Here is a 13151-nt window from a genome sequence, read left to right as displayed (position 1 = left end):
TTTAGAGAACTCTGACTATACAGATTGTGGTACCAGGTGTGGTTCTGGAAGAACAGAATATTAAGGATGGAGTTCTTTCATTGGTTTGGAGGTTTCTAGATTTGGCTGCTTAATATAATTAGACCCCAAATTCTAAGGACTCTACTTCTAATAGTGTGGAGAACATTGATAGTTCTTGGTGTGAATTGTTTACAGAGTTATGCAAAATAAATGCATTTGACACTCCTGATTCACTGCTTGTGAGAGGCAAGGAGTTTAATGACTCTATATATAATACCTTTGACTACATGTGGAGAATCAAGGAACATAACAAAGCTGGTTGGTTGTTCCTAAGTTCAGTGGACAAAGTGATAAACGAAAACGATGAACTCAGAGATTCTAACTGGATTCAGAGGCAGATACTGAGTCTCAAATCTGCTAAAATTGCCCTAAGTGAGAGTCTTATCTCCTGTAGAGAAAGAGCTGAAATTGTGAAAAAACAGACACAAGCTCTTTTTATGAGAATTGCTGACCTATAATAAAAGGTGCATGCACAGCCTCATCAGGTATCTACTGTTAAAATGAGGACATTGATTGGAAAAGAACAGGACCCTACAACTTGGAATGGGGACGTGTGGGAGGACGCTGATGAAGCTGGAGACACTGAGTTTGTAAACTCTGATGAAACTTTTGCCAGAACAAAAAGCTTCCCCATCCCCAGTAGTGGCAACATCCCCTCCCTGACCCATGCTGCCATCAGCCTTTCCACTTTTGTCTGAGGAGATGAACTCTGTGCTGCCTGAGGCAACGGTGATGGTCTCCCCGAGACAGTTATCAGGCAAGATAATGTTGATTATCCCCAGGAGCCACCCTCAACATTCCTGTTTGCTTCTAGACCTATAATTAGACTGAAGTCCCAGGGGTCCCCTAGAGGTGAGGTGGAGAGTGTGACCCATGAGGAGGGTGTGCCACACTCAAAAAGACCTGCTTGAATTTTTTAATTTATATGAACAGAAATCTGAGGAACAGGCATGGGAATGGATATTAAGAGTGTGGGATAGTGGTGGAAGAAACATAGAGTTGGATAGGCAGAATTTATTGATCTGGGCCCATTAAGTAGAGACTCTGCTTTTAATGTTGCAGCTCGGGGAGTTCAACAGGTTCTAATAGTTTATTTGCTTGGTTAACTGAAATATGGATGAAAAGATGGCCCACTGTGAGTGAGCTGGTCTCCCTTTATTTAATGTGTAGGAAGGGATCCAAAGGCTTAGAGAGATTGGGATGGTGAAGTGGATTAGTGACTCTATACATAATACCTTTGACTACATGTGGAGAATCAAGGAACATAACAAAGCTGGTTGGTTGCTTCTAAGTTCAATGGACAAAATGATAAAAGAAAATGATGGAAGAGTGGATACTCGTCCCAGCTGAGAGGGTCCAGATGATATACCCTTGACCAATGCCTTGCAAAATAGATTTGTGAGGGCAGCACCTGCATCTTTGAAGTGCCTTGTAATTTCTCTCTTCTGTGTGTCAGATGTAACAGTGGAAACCACAGTCACTCAACTACAAAATTTAAATACAATGGGAATATTTGGATCCTGAGGTGGCAGGGGTCAAGTGGAGGCACTCAACCATCAAAGGCAAGGTGGGCATATCTACTGTAATGGGCAGAAAAGTTAAAGCAGCAATCAGAATAGTCTGACTTGTGTAGAGCTCTACCATCGGCTAATTAATATGGTGTTCCTAGAAGCAAAATTGATAGAAAGCCTACTGCATTTCTGCTTAATTTATATAAGCAGAAAACTGCTAGTTCAAATGGGCAAAAAACTAATTTGAATTATCAAAACAGAGAATCATGGCCCTTCAATTAATTTCCAGACTTGAGCCAGTTTGTAGACCCAGAACACCTTGAATGAAGAGGAGGCTATATCCCCTTGAGGAAGGACCCCACTACAATACTGATAGTTTATGCTGTTAATCTTTCTCCAGTTCCCCCCACCCCCACCCCAAGGAGACCTCCAGCCTTTTACCAGTGTAAGTGTGCATTGGGAAAAGGGAAATAATTAGACATTTTGGGGACTACTGGATATTGGTTCTGAGCTGATGTTGATTCCAGGGGACCCAAAACATCATTGTTGTCCTCTAATTAAAGGAAGGGCTTATGGAGGTCAGGTAATTAATGGAGTTTTAGCTCAGTTAGACTTACAGTGCATCCAATGGGTCCTCAGACTCATCCTGTAGTTATTTCCCCAGTGCCAGAATGCATAATTGGCATAGACATCCTTAGCAACTGGCAGAACCCTTACATTGGCTCCCTAACCGGTAAGGTAAGGGCTATTATGGTGGGAAAAGCTAAACGAAAGCCATTAGAGCTGCATCTATCTAGAAAAATAGTAAATCAAAAACAATATCACATCCCTGGAGGGACTGGAGAGATTACTGCCCCCATCAAGGATTTGAAAAATGCAGGGATGGTGATTCTCACTACATCACCATTCAACTCTAACATTTGCTCTGTGCAAAAGACAGATGGATCTCGAAGAATAACAGTGGATTATTGTAAGCTTAATCAAGTGATGACTCCAATTGCAGCTGCTATCCCAGTTGTGGTCTTATTGCTTGAGCAAATTAACACATCCCCTGGTACCTGGTATGCAGCCATTGACTTAGCAAATGCCTTTTTCTCCATTCCTGTCCATAAGGCCCACCAGAAGCAATTTGTCTTCAGCTGGTAAGGCCAGCATTATACCTTTATTGTCCTGCCTCAGGGGTATATCAACTCTTGAGCTTTGTGTCATAATCTTATTTGGGGAGATCTTGATAATTTTTGTTTCTGTAAGATATCACACTGGTTCGTTACATTGATTACATTATGCTGATTGGATCCAGTGAACAAGGAGTAGCAAACACACTGGATTTATTGGTGAGACATTTGCATGCCAGAGGATGGGAAATAAATCTGGCTAAAATTTAGGGATTTTCTACCTTAGTAAAATTTCTAGGGGTCCACTGGGGTGGGGCCTGTTGAGATATTCCTTCTAAGGTGAAGGATAAGTTGCTGCATTTGGCCCTTTCTACAACCAAGAAAGAGGCACAATGCCTAGTGGGTCTATTTGGATTTTGGAGGCAACACATTCCTCATTTGGGTGTGTTACTCCAGCCCATTTATTGAGTGACCTGAAATGCTGTCAGCTTTAAGTGGTGTCCAGAACAGGAGAAGGCTCTGCAACAGGTTCAGGCTGCTGTGCAAGCTGCCCTGCCACTTGAGCCATATGCCCCAGCAGATCCAATGGTACGTGAGGTGTCAGTGACAGATAAGGATGCTGTTTGGGGCTTTTGGCAAACCCCCCTAGGCAAATCAAAGTGGAGGCCCATAGGATTTTGGATCAAGGCCCTGTCATCTTTTGCAGATGACTACCGTCTTTCTGAGAGACGGCTCTTGGCCTGTTAATGGGCTTTGGTGGAAACTCAATGTTTGACTATGGGTCATTAAGTCACCTTGTGAGCTGAACTGCCTATCATGAACTGGATGCTTTCTGACCCATCTAGTCATAAAGTGGGTCATGCATTGCAGCATTCCATCATTAAATGGAAGTGGCATATATGTGACTGTGCTCGAGCAGGTCCTGAAGGCACAAGTAAGTTATATGAGAAAGTGGCTCAAATCCCCATGGTCTCCACTCCTGCCACCCTGCCTTCTCTCCCCCAGCCTGCACCAATGGCCTCATGGGGAATTCCCTGTGATCAGTTGACAGAGGAAGAGAAGACTAGGCCCTGGTTCACAGGTGGTTCTGTACAATATGCAAGCACCACCCAAAAGTGCACAGCTTTGGCACTACAACCCCTTTCTAGAACATCCCTGAAGGACAACAGTGAAGGAAAATCTTCCCAATGGGCAGAACTTTGAGCAGTGCACCTAGTTGTGCACTTTGTATGGAAGGCGAAGTGGCCAGATGTGCGATTATATACTGATTCATGGGCTGTAGCCAATAGTTTGGCTGGATGACCAGGAACTTAGAAGAACCTATGATTGGAAAATTGGTGACAAAGAAATTTGGGGAAAAGTTTTGGGGATGGACCTCTCTGAGTGTTCAAACAATGTGAAGACATTTGTATCCCATGTGAACGCTCAGCAACAGGTGACCACAGCAGAGGAGGATTTTAATTATCAAGTGGATAGGATGACCTGTTCTGTGGATACCACTCAGCCTGTTTCACCAGCTATCCCGGGCATTGCCCAATGGGCCCATGGACAAAGTGGCCTTGGTGGCAGGGATGGAGGTTACACATGGGCTCAGCAATGTGGACTTCCACTAACCAAGACTGACCTGGCTGTGGCCACTGCTGAGTGCCCAATTTACCAGCAGCAGAGACCAACAGTGAGCCCTCGATATGACACCATTCCTTATGGTGATCAGCCAGCGACCTGGTGGCACGTTGATTATATTGGGACTGTTCCACCATGTAAAGGGCAAAGGTTTGTCCTCACTGGAATAGACACTTACTCTGAACATGGGTTTGCCTATCCTGCACGCAATGCTTCTGCCAAGACTACCATCTGTGGACTCACGGAATGCCTTATCCATCATCATGCTATTCACACAGCATTGCCTTTAACAAAGGCACTTACTTTACAGCTAAAGATGTGTGGCAGTGGGCTCATGTTTATAGAATTCACCATGTTCTCCATCATCCTGAAGTATGTTGAATTGATAGATGGTGTAATGTTCTTTTGAAGCCACAATTACACGCCAACTAGGTGACAAAACTTTGCAGGACTGAGGCAAAGTTCTCCAGAAGACTGTGTATGTTCTGAATCAGTGTCCAATATATGGTATTGTGTCTCCCATAGCCAGGATTCATGGGTCCAGGAATAAAGAGGTGGAGGTGGAAGTGGAACCACTCACTATTACCCGTAGTGAACCACTAGCAAAATTTTTGCTTCCTGTTTCCATGACATTACATTCTGCTCACCTAGAGGTCTTAGTTCCAGAGGAAGAAATGCTGCCACCAGGAGACACAATGATTCAATTAAACTGGAAGTTAAGATTGCCACTTGGACACTTTGGACTCCTCCTACCTTTAAGTCAACAGGCTAAGAAGGGAGTTACAGTGTTGGCTGGGGTGATTGACCCGAACTATCAAGATGAAATCATTCTACTACTCCACAATGGAGGTAAGGAAGAGTACATATGGAATGCAGGATACCCATTAGAGCATTTCTTAATATTAACCATACTTAACTTTGTGAATAAGATCAATGGGAAACTACAACAGCCCAATCCAGGCAGCACTACAAATGGCCCAGACTCTTCAGGAATGAAGGTTTGAGTCACTCCACCAAGTAAAAAACATGACCTGCTGAAGTGCTTGCTGAAGGCAATAGCAATACAGAATGGGTAGTAGAATAAGGTAGTCATAAATACCAGCTATCACCACGTGACCAGCTGCAAAAATGAGGACTGTAATTGTCATGAGTATTTCCTCCTTCTTTTGTTAAAAACATGTTTGTGAATATATACACTTGTAGTAAGAAAATATCTTCTTTTTCTTTTCTTTTTTCTTTATCATATGACGTAAGATTTACTGACTTCATACAATACTTAAGTGTTACTAACTTTAGGTAATAGTATTTCGTTTGGGGATTGATGCATTTCTGGTTGTACAAAGAATAGTTTTATTATATTAGGCGTAATTATAACCTTATTATTGTCTGTCTTTGAAGATTATGTATGATCTCAGGAGATATGTATGGGTTCAAGTTGACAAGGGGTGGACTTGTGGTGGTTAATACTGTGTGTCAACTTGTTAGGTTGAAGGGTGCAAAGTATTGCTCCTGGGTGTATCTGTGAGGGTGTTGCCAAAGGAGATTAACATTTGAGTCAGTGAGCTGGGAAAGGAAGACTCATTATTAATCTGGGTGGGCACCATCTAATCAGCTGACAATGTGGCTAAAATTTAAAAAGCAGAAAGAAAAATGTGAAAGGACTAGACCTAGACTGGCCTAGCCTTCCAACCTACATCTTTGTCCCATGCTGGATTCTTCCTGCCCTCGAACATCAGACTTTAAGTTCTTCAGTTCTGGGACAAGGATTGGCTCTACTTGTTCCTCAACTTACAGACTGCCTATTGTGGGACCTTGTGAACCTGTGAGTTAATACTTAATAAACTCCCATATATATATATACACACACACACACACACACATATATTATATATATACTCTATATATAAAGTGTATATATATATACACTATTAGTGTAACAGTATATTATATTCATACACAAACACACATATAATATATATATTAGTTCTGTCCCTCTAGAGAACCCTGACTAATGCACCTTACTTGAAAATAGGGCCTTTACAGAGACAATCAAGTTAAATGAGGTTATCAAGTTAAAATGAGGTCATTAGAGTGGGGTCTTATTTAAAACAACTGGTTTCCCTAGGAAATTTGTACTCATAAATATAAAAAGAAGGAAACCAACATGTGAAATAAAGGCAGAGAACAAAATAATACATCTTTAAGCTATGGAATGCCAAAAATTATCAGAAAACTATCATAAATCAGGAGAGAGAAACATGGAACAGATTTTCCCTCACAGTACTCAGAGGGAACCAAACCTGCTGACATATTTTAATCTTGAACTTCTAGCCTCCACAACTATGATACAATATATCTGTGTTGTTGAGACCAACCAGTTTGTGATACTTTGTTGTGGAAGCTCTAGCAAAATAACACAGCATATATTTATATATTTCATACAAACTAAGCTTGTTTTATGTATTATTTTTTATTTCCTTTAAATTAGAAAAAAATTAATGCAGTGCTTTTTAAGCTTTGGTGTGAGAATTTTATTTCAAGTCCATATCAAAATAACTCAATTTGGCTGATTTCACTGAAAAAATAATGATTTAAGGCAATATAATGAATTTACTTTCCTATTGACATCATCTGTGAAAAAAGTTGATCATTTAAAAACAAACTACTTCATATCATACTTTCCATAATTTTATTTTGTTATTTTTTGTCTCAAGACATAAAGTTGGAATAGATATTAAATTCTTTAATTGAAATGCACATGTATTGTGTACTTTATTAAAGGTGTAAAACTGGGCATGCCCAAATGGCCATGAAGAAATTTGAAACAATCATGGTTGTGTTTATCACACTGTTAATATCATACTTTAATGCCATTATTAACTAAAAATATAGTTTTATTTGGTAATAGAGTTATGAGAAGAAGAAAGAGAAGGTTGCTTAGATACAGCTCATTTGATTTGATTATTTTAAAATTGTATTGGAAAAAAATGTAGATAATGAGAATTAATATCTTAGTTTTCTGAATGTAAAAATAGTTGTGTCTTAAGAATAGTTGACCTTCTAAACAAGTGTTTCTGCAGTTTTTCTGTCACATTCCATCAGCTTTAATAGTTACTACTTTGAAAAGCTATGAATCTTCATACCCTACTGGGTTGATTTTTTTTTTTTTTTTTTTTTTGGTAAGAACTAATTTTATAAATATATAACTTTGGCCTTATGTAACATAAATGAACTTTATTGAAAATTTAATGCCATGGGAATATAACTCCATTAGCTTGGGAATTACACCCCCACCACCCACAGCAGCTGCAGCAAGTCCTGCCCAAGGAAAGTCTGAGCTCAGACATGCCTATCTCTGCTTCCACCTGGTAGTCTTTCTCCATCCGTCCTGTTTGCTGAAGACAAAGGACATAATCTCTTGGGAGGTCTGTGGCTTTTCCTACCGCCTGAGAAATCTGAATACGTAACAAGGTGACCCTAGGGCAAGTTTACATCTTCCCTATAGTACCACACCTGATGGGCTCTTGAAAGCACCACCTCCTGGCTAGTGACCAACCAACACAATACTAGCATACTAAACCAAAAATACAACCAAGGACCCTCACGGATTCCAGTTTACTACCCTACTGCTTCCACTGGAGCAGGTGCTGGTATCCATAGCTGCAAGATTTGAAGATGGATCACATCGTGGGACTCTTTGCAGACAATTTCCAGTACCAGCCTGGAGGCCAGTAGCTCTGCTGGGTGGCTACAAGAGCAAAAACAATCACAGGAATTTGACTCTCAGGAAGCTCCATCCTTAGGGGAAGAGGGAGAACACATCAAGGGAGCACTCCATGGGACAAAAGAATTTGAACAGCAGGCCTTGAGTCCCAGCTCTTCCCTCTGACCTAGTCTACCCGAATGAGAAGAAACCAGAAAAATAATTCTAGTAATATGACAAAACAAGGTTGTTTAACACCCCCAAAAGATCACACCAGTTCACCAGCAATGGATCTAAGCCAAGAGGAAATCACTGAATTGACAGAAAAGGATTTCAGAAGGTTCATTATTATGCTAATCAAGGAGGCACAAGAGAAAGTGAAGTTCAACTTAAATAAATTTAAAAAACATGATATAGGATATAAAAGGAAAATTATTGAGTGAAATAGAGAGCATAAATAAAAAAAATCACAATGTCTGGAAATCAAGGACATGGAGAAATGCAAAATGCACTGGAAATTCTCAGCAATAGAATCAAACAAGCAGAAGAAAGAACTTCAGAGCTCAAAGACAAGGCTTTTGAATTAGCCCAATACATCAAACGAAAGAAAAAAGAATAAAAAAAAATGAACAAAGCTTCCAAGAAATTTGGAACTATGTGAAACACCCAAACCTAAGAATAATTGGTGCTACCAAGCAAGAAGATAAATCTGAAAGTTTGGATAACATATATAAGAGAATAATCAAGGAAAACTTCTGCAGTCTTGCTAGAAATCTAGACATCCAAATACAAGAAGCTCAAAGAACACCTGAGAAATTCATCATAAGGTCACCACCTAGGCACATAGTCATTAGGTTATCTAAAGTCAAGACAAAGGAAAGAATCAAGAGCTGTGAGACAAAAGCATCAGGAAACCTATAAAGAAAAACCTATCAGATTAACCACAGATTTCTGAACAGAAACCCTACCAGCTAGAAGGGATTGGGGCCCTATTTTTAGCCCCCTCAAACAAAACAATTATCTGCTAAGGATTTAGTATCCAGTGAAACTAAGCTTCACAAATAAAGAAAAGATATAGTCTTTTCCAGGCAAACAAGTGCTGGGAGAATTTGCCTCTACCAAGCCAGCACTATGAGAACTGCTAAGAGGAGCTCTAGATTTTGAAAAAAATTCTCAAAATACACAAAAATAGAACCTTCTTAAAGAATAAATCTCACAGGATCTATAAAACAATAACACAACAGAATAAACAAGGTATTCAGGCAACAAATAGCATGATGAATAGAATATTACCTCATATCTCAATACTAATGTTAAATGTAAATGACTTAAATGCTTTACTAAAATGAAACAGAATGGCAGAATGGATGAGAATTCACCAATCAACTTTTGCTGTCTCCTGAGACTCACCTAACACATAGGACTCTTATAAACTTAAGGTAGGGGGGGATAGAAAAAGATATCCCATGCAAGTGGACACCAAAAGTGAGCCAGAGGAGCTATTCTTATATCAGACAAAATAAACTTTAAAGCAATAGCAATTAAACAAGACAAAGAGGGACATTATATAATGATAAAATGACTAGTCCAACAGGAAAATATCACAATTCTAAATATATATGCACCTAACACTGGAGCACCCAAATTTATAAAACAATTACTACTAGGCCTAAGAAATGAGATAGATGGCAATACAATAATAGTGGGGAACTTTAATGCTCCACTGACAGCATCAAGACAGAAAGTCTGTGAGGAAACAATGGACTTAAAGTATACCCTAAAACAAATGGACTTAACAGATAATTACAGAGCGTTCTACCCAACAGCTGCAGAATATACATACTATTCATCGGCACATGGAACATTCTTCAAGATAGACCATATGATAGGCCACAAAAGAAGCCTCAGTAAATTTAAGAAAATCAAAATTATATCAAGTACTCTCTCTGACCACAGTGGAATAAAATTGGAAATCAACTTGAAAAGGAACCCTCAAACCTTGCAGATAAATGAAAATTAAATAACCTGTTCTTGAATGATCATTGAGTCCACAGTGGAATCAAATTGAGAATTAAAAAGTTCTTTGAACTGAATGATAATAGTGACACAACCTATCAAAACCTCAGGGATACAACAAAAGTGGTGGTAAGAGGAAAGTTCATAGCATTAAATGCCTACATCAAAAAGTCTGCAAGAGCACAAGTAGACAATGTAAGGTCATACCTCATGGAACTGGAGAAAGAAGAACAATCCAAGCCCAAGCCTCCAGAAGAAAAGAAATAACAAAAATCAGAGCAGAGCTAAATGAAATAGAAACAATAGCAACAACAAAAATTACAACAGATAAATGAAGCATAATGCTGGTTCTTTGAAAAGATAAATAAAATTGATAGGCCATTAGTGACACTAACAAAGAAAGAAGAAGGAAGATCCAAATAAGCCCAATTAGAAATGAAATGTGAGATATTACTACCAATACTGCAGAAATACAAAAGATCATTCAAGTGTACCATGAACATCTTTACATGCATAAACTAGAAAACTGAGAGGAGATGGATAAATTCCTGGAAATATAACACCCTCCTAGATGAAACCAAAGAAAATAGAGAAACTCTGAAGAGACCAATAACAAAAGCCACAAGATCGAAACGTTAATAATAAAATTGCCAAAAAATAGAAGGCCAGGACCAGATAGATTCAGAGCTGAATTCTATCAGACATTCAAAGAAGAATTGGTACCAATTTTATTGACACTATTCCACAGGATAGAGAAAGGAGGAATCCTCCCTAAATCATTCTTTGAAGCCAGTGTCACCCTCATATCAGAACCAGGGAAGACATAACAAAAAAAAAAGAAAACTGTTACAGACCAATATCCCTGATGAACACAGATGCTAAAGCTATGAGGATGCAAAGGCATAAGAATGATACAATAGACTTTGGGCACTTGGGGGGAAGAGTGGGAGGGGGACAAGGGATAAAAGACTACAAATAAAGACACATGCACACGTATGTTTATTGCGGCACTATTCACAATAGCAAAGACTTGGAATCAACCCAAATGTCCATCAGTGACAGATTGGACTAAGAAAATGTGGCACATATACACCATGGAATACTATGCAGCCATAAAAAAGGATGAGTTTGTGTCCTTTGTAGGGACATGGATGCAGCTGGAAACCATCATTCTTAGCAAATTATCACAAGAACAGAAAACCAAACACCGCATGTTCTCACTCGTAGGTGGGAACTGAACAATGAGATCACTTGGACTCGGGAAGGGGAACATCACACACCGGGGCCTATCATGGGGAGGGGGGAGGGGGGAGGGATTGCATTGGGAGCTATACCTGATGTAAATGACGTGTTGATGGGTGCTGACGAGTTGATGGGTGCAGCACAGCAACATGGCACAAGTATACATATGTAACAAACCTGCACGTTATGCACATGTACCCTAGAACTTAAAGTATAAAAAAAAAAAAAAAAAGACTACAAATGTAGTGCAGTGTATATTTCTCAGGTGATGGGTGCACCAAAATTGCACAAATAACCACTTACTCGTGTAACCAAATACCACCTGTACCCCAATAACTTACGGGAAAAGCAAGAGGCAAATAAAATAAAGTGACAATTATAAATACTCTAGAGTTCTATAAAATATGTGTGACACACTGTTAAAAGAGGAATAAAACTGTAAATGGTTTCCCCTTATCTTTTTAATGTTGTAGTTTTCAATTTTAGGGTGTAGAAGACTCAGCAGAGACACTTATTAAAAATGCTCTCCCAGAGATTTTTATTCAGTTGATCTTGTGTAGGTCCTGAGCCTGCATTAGTTTTTTAGGAGAAGGAATGAGTATCTTATTTCCCCTTTATTTTTGTTTTGTTAAAAAAAAAACAAAAACCTTTAATCATGAAAAATGTCAAATACATACATTAGTAGAGGTGATAATTCAAAAAACCTCCATGAGCCCCACTACCTAGCTATAGCAATATTTATCATTTGTCTAAACGTTTCATTTATCTCCTTTACTTTTGGCAGTCTGAATTGTTGCAAGGCACCTACCACAAAAATGCCTTAAAATTAAGAATAAATGACAATGTGTTCCCACTGAAGCAAAGCACAGCGTTTAAAAATTAAAAGTCAGAATCTTCAAATATAAAAACTATGGACAGATACGTGCAACCAATTAGAAGCTAAGAGAGAAGAAGCCTAATATGTTTTTACAGAACAGTCTTGCCAGCAAACCCATGAATTTTTCCTGCAACAGCCAGTGTCTTACTTTCTAAAACAATCTGTGGTTTGGGCAGTTAGTGCCAACATGGGCTGGAAGTTGTGTAAGCACCAGAACGAAAGCACTCCCAGGAGCCCTCCTCTGTCCCCTACAAACCAGAGACCATGGAGAACAATGAACCAAGGAGATCCTCTTAGAGGAATTACTAGGAGTTTCCCATTGGCTAATTAGGCACTTCATGCCAGGATTGGGACCTTTTCTTACTCCTGCCCGACAGGACCAGAGATTACTATGTTTCTCTACTCTCACTCTTTCTGTTAAGAAGGTGTGTGTGTGTGTGTATGTGTGTGTCCTTCAGGGTATCTTATTCCTTCATAACCATTGTTTGTCAGTCTTGAGTATAGGTAACATATTTTAGTCTATAGGTTGCCTGACCATAAAACAACTCCTTAGGATCGTATGGAAGAGACTGAGTGTTGACTAGAGGTTCTGGATATTGGTATGGGTGCTGCAACTGAATGTAACATTGGGGCTACTTGTTTAAGGAAGGAGAACGTGTGTGTTCTTTTTATAGGAAAAGAAGGTATGAGTGCTTGGTTGGATAAAGGGAAATTTATCTATGCCATGTCTATTCTTTCCTTCATTACTAATATAACATTGGAAACTTTTCAGCAGCCCTGGATATAGAGATGGCCAATGAGATGTACGTATAAGCTTTGGAAAATTCTTGGTACAGTTACTTGAAATGCAGATGAGATGGTTTAAGCTTTAGTAGTTAAATTGAATCAACATTGATTGACCTTGTGAATGGAAGCCACATACTAAGAATGGAAAAACAAAGAAAGAGCTTGGGTCTGTGATAATACTTGTATGTCAATTTTCACTCGGCTATAAAGACACACCT

The 13151-nt window shown here is 39.3% G+C and overlaps 1 pseudogene; it reads left to right on the top strand.

Moving 5' to 3' along the window:
* The first annotated feature begins 560 nt into the window (after positions 1-560).
* On the top strand, positions 561-10295 carry LOC140708913 (uncharacterized; annotated as a pseudogene).
* The last annotated feature ends 2856 nt before the right edge of the window (positions 10296-13151 follow it).

Source organism: Chlorocebus sabaeus, chromosome 17 (genome assembly GCF_047675955.1).
Source record: "Chlorocebus sabaeus isolate Y175 chromosome 17, mChlSab1.0.hap1, whole genome shotgun sequence".
Lineage (NCBI taxonomy): Eukaryota > Metazoa > Chordata > Mammalia > Primates > Cercopithecidae > Chlorocebus > Chlorocebus sabaeus.
This window is presented reverse-complemented; position numbering and strand designations above follow the sequence as displayed.